Source organism: Saccopteryx leptura, chromosome 4, assembly GCF_036850995.1.
Source record: "Saccopteryx leptura isolate mSacLep1 chromosome 4, mSacLep1_pri_phased_curated, whole genome shotgun sequence".
Taxonomy (NCBI): domain Eukaryota; kingdom Metazoa; phylum Chordata; class Mammalia; order Chiroptera; family Emballonuridae; genus Saccopteryx; species Saccopteryx leptura.
Window position 1 is genome coordinate 207,596,074 of NC_089506.1, and position 14,626 is coordinate 207,610,699.

Sequence of the window (14,626 nt, forward strand, 5' to 3'; positions counted from 1 at the left end):
CCCCATACGCCCCAATGGGGACCCACCCGCAGCTCCACCTGGGGCTGATGCTCCTGTACCGAGCTATTTTTAGCACCTGAGGCTGATGCGCTACAATGGAGCTATCCTCAGCACCTGGGGCCACTCTTAAACCAATCAAGCCACTAGCTATGGAAGAGGAAGAGGGTTAGAAGGGAGAGAGGGAGGGAAGAAGAAAAGCAGATGATCATTTATCCTGTGTGCCCTGACCAGGAATTGAACCCAAGACATCCATACGCTGGGCTGATGCTCTATTCACTGAGCCACTAGCCAGGGCCCAAGAAGGGATCTTCTAAAATGTTCTTCTTACTAGTAGCGTGACTTTGGTAAATCTTTTCACTTCTCTAAGCTTTGGTTTTGTCATCTGTAAATGGTCCCTCCATCATAGGATTGTTGTGAGGCCTAAATGAGATCATGCACAGAAAGTCCTTACACAGTGCTTGGTACATGAGCAATAAATGACAGCTGTCATCATCCAAGGAATTCAAGAGTGGAGGGGTGGAAGCTAATAACTATGTAAAAAAAATTATCGGTCTAAAGATCTTCCTATCCTTCCATGAATAGAAACCGCAATTATCTACAAGTGGCTGGCCAATCAGTGAGCTGCATCCTTTGGCAACAATGATTGGCCCAAGGAGGAGGTGTTGACCTAAAAGGACCAATGACAGTTCTTTCCTGAGATTTATGTAGAATTATAGGGAGAGGGAGACTGGGAGGCTTCTGGAAGGGGGCAGAATTCTAGCGATTCAAGCTTTATGGAGAGAAATCCTCTAACATATTATCCAAAACAGAGGTTGTCAGTAATTTCCAGCCAAGTTCTTTGATATTTATTTTATTTCCATTAGAGTTAAATTCCAGTGATTAATGGAGCCTAAGAAGGTATCCCCAAAGAAACAAACACAACAGCAGAAAGGGAACCCTACTAACGCCCTCCTCCAAAGTCTATCTGCACATAATCTCTCATGCTTTAATTGGCCCTTTTAGGTAAAACCTCTCAGTATTGCAACAGAAATTGGTTCTTTCTACTTCAGAGAGTGCTCGGGGCTGATTACCTCTGAGGAGTGAGACCAGAGGGCAGATCTTACAGAGCCCTTTTATCCATCCGCATCCTGGAAATCGGGCGGTGGGAGGAAATCCCTGGAAATCGGGCGGTGGGAGGAAATCCCAGGCCGGGGCGGGGAGGAAAGCACTCTCATCTCCCAGCATCCCCAGGGGCCTCCCAGAAATCTCTGTGACCCTCCGCATCGCAGACACTGATGCTTTCTTCCCTGTGTGGCCGAAATGGGTGATGGCAAATTGCCAGGAAACAGCGATTTAGAGAATAATCCAACTATGAATTCCTCTCACAGTCCTTGGAAATTAGAAAGGACTTACGTGTGTGTCTTTTTTTTTTTTTTTTTGCTTAAAGGGGTAAAGCAGGGGTTTGATTTGGGACGTGTTGAAACTTGAGACGCTGAAAAGACATCCAGGGGAAGGTTGGCTGCGTGGGTCTGTAGGGCAGAGTCTGGCTGAATGTGGACATTTGGGAGCGACCAGAGTGTGGAGGGCATATGGAGCCACAGCACTGGGGGAGATGGTTGGCAGCAGTGAGAACAAAACGGTCCAGGTGTTAGACGGTGGGGTCAGGCTGGACCTTGCTTCAGCAACCTCGGGACGTGAGTTCCGGCTAGGAAAGGATTCAGAGCCACGACTCGAACTGTAAGAGAAAATTTATTTGGAAAGTCACAGAAGTAAAAGAAATGGACTTCAGAAAACAAGTTACAGAGGCGAAAAGAAAAGGGCGCTTGAAGTTTAGGAGAAAGAGAGAGATAAGGAAAATGCATGTGGGTGGGAAGGGTAGGGGGGAGTAGGAAAGAGACCAGGGGTGGGGAATGGCGCAGACGTACTCCCCGGGAGGGAGGGCACACCTGGTCCCCTGTCCAAAGAGCTCTTAGAGGTGGAGATTTTAGGGGAGGATCTTAATAGAATATTTATCAGCTCTCCAGGTGTGTCCTTTTTCAAGGTTCATGGTCTCCACTGATTGGTTGGAGCCAGGAGCTCCTTAATCAATGCAGCTGGTCCTGAGGTCAGCCATGGAGTCGCTTGTCTGGTTTTGCTGCTATTCTGGGCCTGGAGCTGACACACAGGGGTGACCTGGCCTATCGTCCTTGCTTTGGTGACCTTCTCTACCTGGTTCATCATCCTTGCTCTGCTCACATCTAACTGCCTACCTTGGGGTCATGGAGGAAAGGGAAATTCGGCTTCTCCTGACCTTGGGAAGGTACCTCTCCTTTGGCAGGTGAGCTGAGCACAATCCCTGGGTGCCCCATGGGGACTGATCAGCTGCTTTGCTTGGATTACCTGGAAAGTGTTTTTAGTCTCCCAACCTCCTCTTGCAAGGGAGTGTGTCCCAACATCAGGAGCTGTGGAGGAAAGAGATGAGAAAGGCTTGACACCATGACACCCAGAGGGCTGGTAAAACATTATTTCTGGGTATGTCTATGGGGTACATCTGGAAGAGATTAGCATTGGATTTAGCAGATTGAGTAAAAAAGGTCTTTTTCACCATGAGGGTGGTGTCATCGGATCCATTGAGGGCCGAAAGGTGGAGGAAGGGTAAATTCTCTTCTCTTTTCCTGAGCTGGGATGTTCATCTTTTTCTACACTTGAACATTGGAGTTCCTGGTTCTTGAGCCTTCAGACTGTGGTACTTATACTAGTGGCGACCCCTTCCCACGGTTCTTAAGCCTTTGGCCTTGAACTGGGAATTAGACCCATTGGCTTCCTGGTTCTCAGGTCTTGGGACTGGACTGAATTATACCACTGGCTTTCCTGGTTTCCTGGCTTGCGGATGACAAATTGTGGTATATCTCAGGCTCCATAACCGTGTGAGTCAATTCCCATAATAAATTTCCTCTTACATATCTATATCTATCTATCCTATTGGTTCTTTTTCTCTGGAGAACCCTGGCTAATACAGATTCTGGTACCGAGGGTGGTTTTAGAAAAACAGAATTTTAAGGACGAGTTTTCTGAATTGGTTTTGGGGTTTCTGGAAATGGCCCTCCAATCTGATTAGCTCTAAAGACACTAAGAACTTTATTTCCAGTAGTAAAAAGAACACTGAGAGTCCAGGAAATTAATGTTTATAGAGATACACCGGATATCTATACTGGATCCTCGTAATCAATCACCGATAGGAAGTAAGCAGCTAAGGAACTGGGTAGGTGATACTTTTGAATATTTGTACAAAACTAAGGAGTGTAAGGATGTTGGCTGCTTGCTCCTAATGTTGCTGGACAAATTGGTGAGAAAAAGGGATGAGCTCAGGGACCCAATTCCACATAAATGACCTAAGAGACTCTGGGCGCCCCGAGGGAGACGCCTCTCTCTTGTAGCGGCAGGGTTGAAATTGCTGAAAATCAAATGCGGGACCTTATCCCGTAATTGGCTGAACTACAAAGCAGGCTGAACGCCCAGCTCACAGCATGGCTACTGCTAAAGTGAAGGCGTTGATTGGGAAAGAACGGGACCCCAGTGTTGCACTGGGGACATGTGTGAAGACCCTGGTGAAGCTGGGGACATTGAGCCCCTAAATTCTGGTGAGTCTTTTTTGCCAGTGGAAGAGATCTCCCCACTTCTGTTTTGGGGGATTAACCCTGTATTGTCTGAGGAAATGGTAATCCCCCCCCCCGCAGTTGCCATGTGAGATAATGCTGACTGTCCCCAGGACACCCCCCCCCCCTTTGCATATAGACCTAGAACTACAGTCATGGCCCAGTAGGCATCTAAAGGGGAGGTACAAAACGAGGGGGTTTGCTATACTCTGAAAGAACTACCTGAATTTCCTCATTTGTATTGTATAAGCAGAAATCTGAGGAATGTGGGGAAGGGGGGACTGGATTGGATGTTCAGGGTGTGAGATAATGGTAGAAGGGAGATAATTTTGAGTTAAGCCTAACTGACTGATATGCCCCATGAAGAAGAGCTTCTGCATTTAACGTGGCGCAGAGAGCTAGAAAGGGCTCTGACAGTTTGGTTGGTTGGCTGGTTGGTTGAAACAGGGATCAAAAGATGTCCCACCGTGAATTAACCAGACATGCCCAGTCTCTTTGGATTCAGAGGTGTATATGAGATTGGAATGTTACAGTGGATTTGTCACATTTCAGACCTACTCCACCACACTGGGAGGGTCCAGACGACATACTTTTTGCTATTATTTTGTCAGAAATAAGTCTGAGAGGGGAGCACCAGCATTCTTGAAGAGTTTTGTCATCACTCTTCCCTTTAGGACAGAGGGAACCACAGCCACTGACTGGGGAAATCTGAATGCAGTGGGCGTCATCGGATCCCAAGGTGGCAGGGGCCAAGTGTTGTCACTTCACCGCCGAGGCAAGAAGAGTGTGGTCACCATAATAGACAGAAGAATCAAAGCAGAGTCATATTGGTACAGTCTAACTCTCATGGACCTATGGTGCTGGCGAGTTAATCATGGTGTTCTGTAAGTAAGAGAGGTGGGAAGATGACTTAAGTTCTTACTTGACCTGTATAAACAGAAAAGTTTTTGGTCAAGTGAACAAAAGTCATAAGAACAGAGTCATGGTTCCTCAATCAGTTCCAACGCTGGAACCAGTTTATAAACGACCTAAGAGACCCAAAGTCTCCCCTCCAAGGAAGGGGAAGCTGGGACGTCTTGAAGGAGGACCCAGTAGGCTACCAAAAATTTGTAATGTAAATCTTTCTCACAGCTTCCATCGGGGTCACTGTGTGTTGGGGAAGAGAAAACAATCAGACCTTTTGGAGACTACTGAACACTGGCTCTGAAGTGACATGGACTCCAGGGGACCCAGACGTTTCCGTAGCTCTGCAGTCAGAGCAGGGGATGACGGTGATCAGGCGATCAATGGAGTTTCAGCTCGGGTCTGTCTTGCTGAGGGCCCACTGGGTCCAGCAGGTCCCCCAACCCATCCTGTGGTTACTTCCCAGTTCCAGAAGGCATAATTGGGGAATAATTAGGATGGACATACTCAGCAGCTGGTGGAATCCCTGTTTTGGTTTTCTCACCTGTGGAGTAAGGGCTCTCCTGGTGGGAAAGGACCCCTGGGGTAAGTCACTGTCCCCTTGAGCTTCAGTGTCCCATCTATGCAGTGATAAGCTACACCAGTGATTCCCATGGACCCATTTCACTCTGGTATTCTCTCTCTTTATCAATTCCAACAGGTTAAAAACCAGCCAGTTGTGGCATGTGCTTAAGGTATGGCCGAGTCCAAAAAATTATGGCAAATACCATTTGGCCTCAATGTTCAATAATTCTACAGAAGTTTCTAGTGGCTCCATCTGCTTTCTCTCTGTGTCCAGGAGGCAAGGGTGGCACTCAATCTTGTCATCTCCACTCATCAAACTTCATGGTGGATCCTTAGGATGCTTTTGCCATACATAATCAACTTTCAACTCTTTTTATCTCATGGCGCATGTAAACTAATGAAAAAAATATAGTTTATTTTTAACTATATTAAAAATAATATAGTTAAAAATGATATTAACACAAAAATATAATTTTTGTGGCACACCACAAAATATATATATATATATTTTCCTTATCTGACAAAAATAAGGTATAATTTCAATTCACTCACACCAGAAAGCTATAGTGTTGGCTGTTGTCACATAATATTTTTTCATTTGACAAACTAAGGAAAAGAGGTCAGTGCCTCTGACTAAATAGTCAGGTAGTGCATGTTTTAAAGTTTCTGCAACATGCCATTGTGACATGGCACACTGTTTGAAAATCGCTGTCATAAATGATTGAAGAAGAGAGGGGACTACATTCAGACATGAATGGAATTCTGCATGTAAATTCCACTGGGATATATAAAATATATATAATGTGAGGGCTTCTAAGAATTTGGGGGGGTGTTGAGATAAGACTGATCCCCTAGGAGACATTGCATCCAACCCAGAAGAAAGGATGGCTTATGCAACAAGTGTTTAATGAGCACCTACTATGTCCTGAGCACTATCTTCATGATGTCAAACTTCTCAGGCAAGGAAATCATTTTGGAGTAGAAGATTAAGTCCCCAGATCCAACATTGTCTCTTGGCAGTTGGGTTACACAGATAAGGAGATGGGAGGCATAAAAAAAAACCAGTGGCCTCACCTTTATCTCTGTCACTCTGCATCCTCTCAACAGTCTTGTCACAGGGGCTATTTTTATTTTGCAGCCTGGAGAAGCTGAGGCGTGGGAAGATTAAGCAAATGGCATTAAGTTTCAAGGAGAATATAAGGTAGAGATAGGATTCAAAGGGTAGATCTGATCCCCAAACCTGTCCTCTTCCCCTTAGCAAGGTAGCAGACTGATGAAGAGTTCCAGTTCTGGAAACAGATGCCCTGTGTTCTAACCAATTAAAAATGACAACGGTGAAAACCGTAGCGTTCTTGCTACCTTCCTCCCACCTCCTGTTCTCTATCAGCCTTCTCTGCTTTATTTTTCTCCTAAGCACTTATCATCTTCGTGCAGGTTGCATATGGTATTACTTACTCTGTTTATTGTCTTCATCCCTTTTACTAGAACATAAGCTCTGTGAATGTAGGGATTTTTTTCCCCTGTTTTATTCATTGCTGTATCCCTACTCCCACACTATACTTGGCCCACGGTAGGCATATCAACAATAATTCAGTCCATGAATAATCTCAGCACCACCACTCTGCCACTTCGGAGCTGCCTATTTGCTTTGATAAGTTACTTATTCTTTTTTCTCTTTAGATTCCTCTGTAGCAACGTGGAGAAAATGGTAATACCCACTTCCCACAGTGCAGGTGAGGAGGATTAAAGGGGTTAATGCATGTGAAGGGTTTAAAACAGGGTGAGGAAAACAGTTGGCACCCAATAATTATTTATTATTATATAACCCATTGCATGCAGTACTTTTTAAAAAAATATTTATTTATTTATTTATTTATTTATTTCAGAGACAGAGCGAGAGTCAGAGAGAGGAATAGATAGGGACAAACAGACAGGAACGGAGAGAGATGAGAAGCATCAATCATCAGTTTTTCGTTGCAACACCTTAGTTGTTCATCAGCTTTCTCATATGTGCCTTGACCGCGGGCCTTCAGCAGACCGAGTAACCCCTTGCTCGAGTCAGCAACCTTGGGTCCAAGCTGGTGAGCTTTTTGCTCAAACCAGATGAGCCTGTGCTCAAGCTGGAGACCTCGGGATCTCGAACCTGGGTCCTTCCGCATCCCAGTCCAATGCTCTATCCACTGCGCCACCGCCTGGTCAGGCGCATGCAGTACTTTAATGACACTATCCCTTAACGACAGTCTACTGCGTCAATATCCATTTTACACATTCCAGCTAATTGACTCCTTTAAGCTACTATCATGGTCACTTTGCAGATGAACAGGAGGGATTAAGATGTGATGCTTTTGCCATCACGCTCTTGGTCAGCATCCAGGGAAGGCATTTTCATTGTACTCAACACAGTCACCTCCCCAGTCTTCTTTCCATGAAAGAAGCTAGTTGCGCTGCCATGTTGGCATTTCAAGGTTCCATTTGTTAAACTCAAAAGCTTTACAGAATCAGTGTTGGTTTGCAAACTGCCTGCTTGACATCCTCCGTTTATTAATGCCAGTCTTAATGGAAAGCCACATTAATAAAACCATTGTATCTCAAGGTCCTGGGTGATGTAATACCCAGGACAATCTATTTATAGCCAAAATATTTAAAATAGTATCTCTACTTTTAAAAAAATCAATTTATATGATACTAAATGCTGTTACAAAATCAGATTTATCACCCAGGGAATTTAGAAAAATGAAGGGCCAACTTAATGACAGGTTTCAGTGTATTATTTATCTTCTAGCATGTAAATTACAGATTGTCATACTTTTTTCGTTCTTTGGGTGCCCACTACCTAATTCCAGAAAAAAGAAAAACCCAAAAAGCTGAAGTCTGCATTACAAAGAGCAAGGGTCTCCTCTCTGGTCACAGGAGCCGGCCCCTCTGCCTTCTGACGCACGATAATCTGTCAAAATGAAAAATTAATGCCTGCCCCTTTAATTCATCATTGCCTGCCTCTGGTCTATTACTGCCTCTCCCCTTCTTCCTTCCTTCCTCCCTCCCTCTCCCTCTCCCACTCCTCACTTCCCCTCCACCCACCCTCACCGTATGACTCCATTCACCAGCAGTGTGTTGGAGGCAGAGAACTGGACGAGTGGTGGGAACAGAAAAAAGAGAATCCAATCCATTGACCTGTGGATCCACAGTGCATCTGTTCAAGTGGGAAAGGAATGGTTCCACTTTGCTCATAAATACAGCAGGACCCATGACATAGATGCTGATACAGCCTGTGGGGACCACCAAAGGCATCTTGGACACTCTGCTCCCCTGAAAGATCTATTGAGGGTATTGGGCAGGGTGGTTAAACTGTTTGGTATTTCACTGTCATTAGATTCACTGTCCAGCTAGTAAATTTTGGAATTTGCTAGGAAAACTTTTAATCCAACCCTCCTGTTTTACAGATCAGAAGACAGAGCTTCAGAGAAGAGATACATTTTGCTAAAGGTCATGCATCTAGTGAGACTGGCAGTGCTACAAATTATGAATGTCAAACTCAGCTGGGCTATCAAGGGAACCTATTGATCCTTTCCTTTGTTTGAAATCATCTCTCTTCTAATTCCCTTAAAGACTCTTCCAAATCCCATTTAACTTCCCCGACTCTGTAGAAATCACACCTCACTGTAATAACAGTTTATGCCATCCACCAAACATTTCTAGCTCGCCAATTCATGGGCAAATGCTAGTGTTGCGTGTCTCCATGCACCTTGTAGTTAGGCTTGCTCGTGTGGCTTGCTTCGGTGAACGAAATGTGAGCAGTGACCTTAAGAACAGATGTGAAACTTACCGTATTTCCTTCTCATTGCAGTGGTCATTGAGTGTGGTGGAATTGAGACCCATCAGCCTGGGTCCTCAAGTGACTACATGAAAAGACCCCTGTTGACCCAATCACTGTATTCAGTGTAAGCGAGAGATCAGTTTTGTTGTGTGAAGCCACTGAGAGACTGGGGTGCCCACTGGGATCTTTAGGTGCCCACTACCTAATTCTAGAAAAAAAGAAAACCCCCCAAAAGCTGAAGTCTGCATTATAGAGAGCCCACCCGAACCCCACCGCTGCCGCTAAACTGAGCCTATTCTGACCCCTAAAATTTATTGAGAGAATGGAGGCCACCATGCTCTTCCTTCCCCAGTTTTCTGTAGATGTATTCAGATGCATCCGTCATCATCTCGTCTCCAGCCTGAATATACAAGGTATCTCTTCTGTAAGACGTGCCATCTTCTAGAGTTTATCTCTTCGTTCCTTTTGTTTCTGTCTCGTCAATGTGTCTTTTCATTGGCTTCTCCCCACTCCAGCTTTTAGCTATTCTCTTTATCCATTTCTCATACAATCCCTTTGAAAGTATTGTCTACTCTTATTTTCTTTCATTTCTCACCTGTGTGAGAAATTACACGCCTCTCAATCCATGTAATTAGGCTTCTCTCCCAGCGCTCCAGTGCAACTCTTCTGATGCTCAACATCTTCTTTGCGGGGTTGAGTTTATTTACCATGCTAGGCCCTGTTGATTTGTTTTATACTGTTGATTTCATCTCCTCCTTGCGATACCATGACCCTTGGCTTCTCTGACAGCTGGTTCTCGGATCTTTGCCTGCTTCTCGGTCAGTTCCTTTCTGCCTCCTTGGGTGTTACTTTCCTTCAGCCTCTACATGTCTCGTTAGTGTTTCTCAGAGTTCTAGCTTCTTCATGTGACCTTTCTTCTGGGGGTCAACTCTTTCTAACTCTTACATCATATCTCCAGTCTATATATCTATGTAAAGACTTCCACGTTAACATAACCAACTACCTACTGGTCATCTCCATCTGCTCTCTCGGTGTCTGTCAACCTCAGCAAGTCCAAAATCAGCGTTCATCATCTTCTCCCCAAACTTGGCTTTTGCATTTTTTTTCTTTCTCCTAATTGGTGACATTGTTATCTTTCTAATCATCTGATCCAATCCTTCCTCCTTTTTAGAATCTTAACACATAACTTAGGTCATTTCTATTATATTCCCTTCTCTCCTAGAGGATGAAAGAGAGTGAGGGGTCAAAGATGAACTCCAGTTGCCCAGTGTATCCATCTGCTTTTATTTCTTTTCTGAGAGAATAAAAGAGATACTGCTCAGGAAAGGGATCTCCCCGAGAGAACAGGGGTTATGTGTGTATAGCTGTTGGTCTCTGAGGTCTCAAACTTCTCTGGGTGACTCTGGGAAAATCCCTTTACCCCCTCCCCGCAAAACCTCTTTCCGTTGAGAGTTGAGCAAATGGGACCCAGGGATCTCTATGGGGTTTTTCTGCTCTGGTGTATATCAGGACAGATATCTCAACAGTGCTCAGACAGGCTTTGAATCCTTCTATCGTTCCAAATTAAGATGCACATATGGCTTCTGGGTGTATGGTGGAAGTAATAAGGTGGCATTTTTACGGGACTGGAGTGGATAATGGGATTCAGCAGGCCTAAGGCCCATCAAGCATAACTTAGCTGCCCTGTCTAGAAGACAAGGGAGGGGCAGAGAGAATGTGCTGGGACAGCTGATGAGGGATAAATCAGTCTCGACAAGCTAGAGGCGATGGGATAACCATAAAAAGTCACAGCCAGGATGGAACCTGTTCCCTGAAATCTCTGATGGCCTTTAATGTGGAGCCCGCGGGCAGCAGCTGTTCCTCACCTTCAGAGGCTGACCACACTGCCGGTCACAAATATCAGCAGTTTTCAGCATCATGCTGGAAAGTGGGTTTTATGTTCTTTGATTATAACCCTTCAATCATGCACCACCAACCTACCTGTTTCAGGTCAGGCTGGCAGTTGAGGCTTTTCACGACATGGTCGCTGGCTTTGTCTTCAACCTCTCCCCCTCTGCATCCAGTGTATTGGTCTCCATAAAGAGAGGAAGGTGGAGAGGCCGGATGAAGGGAAAGAACAATGATAAAGGAGGTGGTGGGTTTTTTATTTTTATTTTTATTTATTTTATTTTATTTTTTCTGAAGTTGGAAACGGGGAGGCAGTTAGACAGACTCCCGCATGCGCCCGACCGGGATCCACCCGGCATGCCCACCAGGGGGCGATGCTCCACCCATCTGGGCCATTGCTCTGTTGTATCCAGAGCCATTTTAGCGTCTGAGGCAGAGGCCACAGAGCCATCCTCAGCACCCGGGCAAACTTTGCTCCAGTGGAGCTTTGGCTGCGGGAGGGGAAGAGAGAGACAGAGAGGAAGGAGAGGGGGAGGGGTGGAGAAGCAGATGGGCACTTCTCCTGTGTGCCCTGGCTGGGAATTGAACCCAGGACTCCTGCACGCCAGGCCGATGCTCTACCACTGAGCCAACCGGCCAGGGCGAGGTGGTGGGGTTTAATGTGAGTATAGCCACAGTGATTCTCAGCTTGAAACCCTGGCCCTCCAGTCCCTTTAATGAGAACCTCAGACAGTCAACTGAGAGACAAGAGACAGTGCACCGTGACGCAAGAACATGGGCTTTGAAGACACACACGGTCTGGATTTATATCCTGGTTCTACTGCCTGGTAGCTGGGTGACTTTGGGAAAGTTGCTTTACCTCTCTGATGTGATGTCTTCATTACAGCTCCATCAGTTGTAGGTGATGGAGACTGGAGTTTATGCTGATGCCCGGAACAAGCTTCCACCTCACCATTGAAGGCTGCTCAATCTCACAGGCAGCCTGGGTACTGCTTCCCCCTCTCCAATCAGAGGCGGATTTAACGGCGGGTGCACCAGGCATGCGCCCTGGGCCTCGACTTCTGAAGGGTCCCGCAAAACCCCAACTTTACACTTTTTTCGAATGACATCAAGTTTGGTTTTATATGTGCAATTTTAACATGAATAGTACATAATATTTTTTATTTATTTAAAAATATGGTTAACATGTATTTTTTAAAAATTATTATTATTATTATTATTATTTTGTATTTTTCTGAAGCTGGAAACTGGGAGAGACAGTCAGACAGACTCCCGCATGCGCCCGACCGGGATCCACCCGGCACGCCCACCAAGGGCGATGCTCTGCCCACTAGGGGGCAATGCTCTGCCCCTCTGGGGCGTCGCTCTGTCGCGACCAGAGCCACTCTAGCGCCTGGGGCAGAGGCCAAGGAGCCATCCCCAGCACCCAGGCCATCTTTGTTCCAATGGAACCTTGGCTGTGGGAGGGGAAGAGAGAGACAGAGAGGAAGGGGGGGGGGAGTGGAGAAGCAAATGGGCGCTTCTCCTATGTGCCCTGGCTGGGAATCGAACCCCCGTATGCCAGGCCGACGCTCTACCGCTGAGCCAACTAACCAGGGCCTTTTTAAAAATTATTTTTATTTATTTATTCATTTTAGAGAAGAGAGAGAGAGAGAGAGAGAGAGAGAGAGAGAGAGAAGGGGGAAGGAGCAGGAAGCATCAACTCCTATACTCCTATATGTACTTTGACCAGGCAAGCCCAGGGTTTTGAACCGGAGACCTCAGCATTCCAGGTTGATGCTTGATCCACTGCGCCACCACAGGTCAGGCTTGTTAACATGTATTTTTTATTCTCTCTCTCTCTCTGCCCAATATTTTCTTCTGCACCCAGGGGCCTCACCGGCCTTAATCTGCCTCTGTCCCCAATTGTATCTGTCACCTGTGCCTTTCTTTTCTGAATGTTGTTCCAATAAGATCTCCCTTCCTTCGTACTTGGAAAGCCAGCACGGAAACGTGGAAACAGAGAAAGAGTGTAGGCTGTGGGACGCGGCTCTAGTTTCTGCTTCCAGCTGTAGGGCAGATCATGTGATCTAGCTGAACCTGTACCTGAACTTGTTGCTGTATTTTAAATTAAAACTTTAAATTAAATATCAAATTTAAATAAAAATCAACAATACACTTTTCTCCGTGTTTTTCTAAGTATTAAGTGGGATAAAATGCATATGTTTTGGGCTTCATCCATCTGTAGGTACCAAGTGAAGTCACATGAAAATGAAAATCTTGGGAGAGGGCAGTCTCCCTCCTGGAAGCAGGCCCATGTCTTTTCCTTCCCCCTCCCCCCTTCCCCTCTTTCACTCCACAGGTGTATATATCTCTTAAACTCTAAGGGTCCCCACAAGACTTGCAACCAGGAGAGCAGTGGTCAGCAGCAGCTTGTCCCGGGCTAACCCGGCTCACCCCCTGAACCTGTCTCCAAGGCCCCCTTTTCTCTGACTTCCCAGGTCAGGCTCTCATGCTGCTGCTACTATTCTAGGCCCTTTCTTGTTTCACTGTCCCCAGCTTTACGAAACCTACTCTCAAAAATCACCTGGACTTGGCCCTGGCCGGGTGGCTCAGTGGGTAAAGCATCATTCCATCGTGGGTTCAGTCTCTGGTCAGTGCCTGTATGAGAAGCAATCAATGAGTGCACAACTAAATGGAACGACTACGTGGAACAATGAGTTGATGCTCCTCTCTCTCTCAAACCAATGGAAAAGTTAAAAAAAAAATTTAAAATGTAGGGAGAGGGATGTCACATCCGCAAAGCAGATATCTCAGGTGTGAGGAGGGTAGGAGTTTATTTCGGGTGAGAGTTGGAGTCAGAGGTTACTCTTGATCAGTGAGTGAGAAAATATCTAAATATGGTGCCCTCTGGAAGAAAACATACCAGGAAATCTGGGAAGACATCAATGGAGGATCAGGTTGTAAGGACCTCTGGCTTTGAGAAAGAAGATGGAAATGATCTGAGTGGTTCAGAGGAGGATACTGATGTGAAGATTCCAGTGACTGATAAGCTTGGGAAGGAAAGGACTTCTGCAGGAATAGTTGAAGACAGGGAGGTGGGTGGGTGAAGTACAGAATAGGCTGGAATTATTTGGAGCAGACATTAACAACATTCTTACAAAGAGCAAAAGACTAGCAATGTATACCAAGGCTTGTCTCAAAACCAGTAACCAGAAAATTAAACATATTTGGAAAACCCCACAAGATCAAAGGCAGAGGCTTAAGCAAGAATATTCTCGGCGGTTTCTGACTTTGTTTCAGCAGTGGGAGATAGATGTGCAGAAAGCTGAGGAACAAGAAGAGAAACCAGCTAATTTGTTTTGACAGCAACAAAGGGTTTTTCAACAATCTAGAGTTGTTCAGAGCCAGAGACGGGAAAACAATTAAACAGTTATGTGAGCGGTTCACAAAGAGTATGGAGGACTGGGAAAAGAATCACGATACTCGACTTACTGGTGCACAAAATGAACTTGCAAAAGGAATGGCTATGTTGCAAGAACAAACGGTGATGGACACTCAGCAGCAGGAGATGGCAAGTGTTCGAAAGTCTCTTCAACTCAGGTTGTTCTGATGGTGTTTTGAAGGAAGAACTTGAACCTAAGCAATATGCTACAATGATAACATTAGTTAAGAGGCACATAAGCCTTTAGCATGGTTTAAAAATTCTAGTTTGCCCTGGCCAGTTGGCTCAGCGGTAGAGCGTCGGCCTGGCGTGCGGGGGACCCGGGTTCGATTCCCGGCCAGGGCACATAGGAGAAGCGCCCATTTGCTTCTCCACCCCTCCCCCTCCTTCCTCTCTGTCTCTCTCTTCCCCTCCCGCAGC

At 45.7% G+C, this 14,626-nt stretch overlaps 1 pseudogene; it reads left to right on the plus strand.

Moving 5' to 3' along the window:
• Positions 1–13,661: 13,661 nt before the first annotated feature.
• Positions 13,662–14,374, plus strand: LOC136402516 (synaptonemal complex protein 3 pseudogene; annotated as a pseudogene).
• Positions 14,375–14,626: the final 252 nt, after the last annotated feature.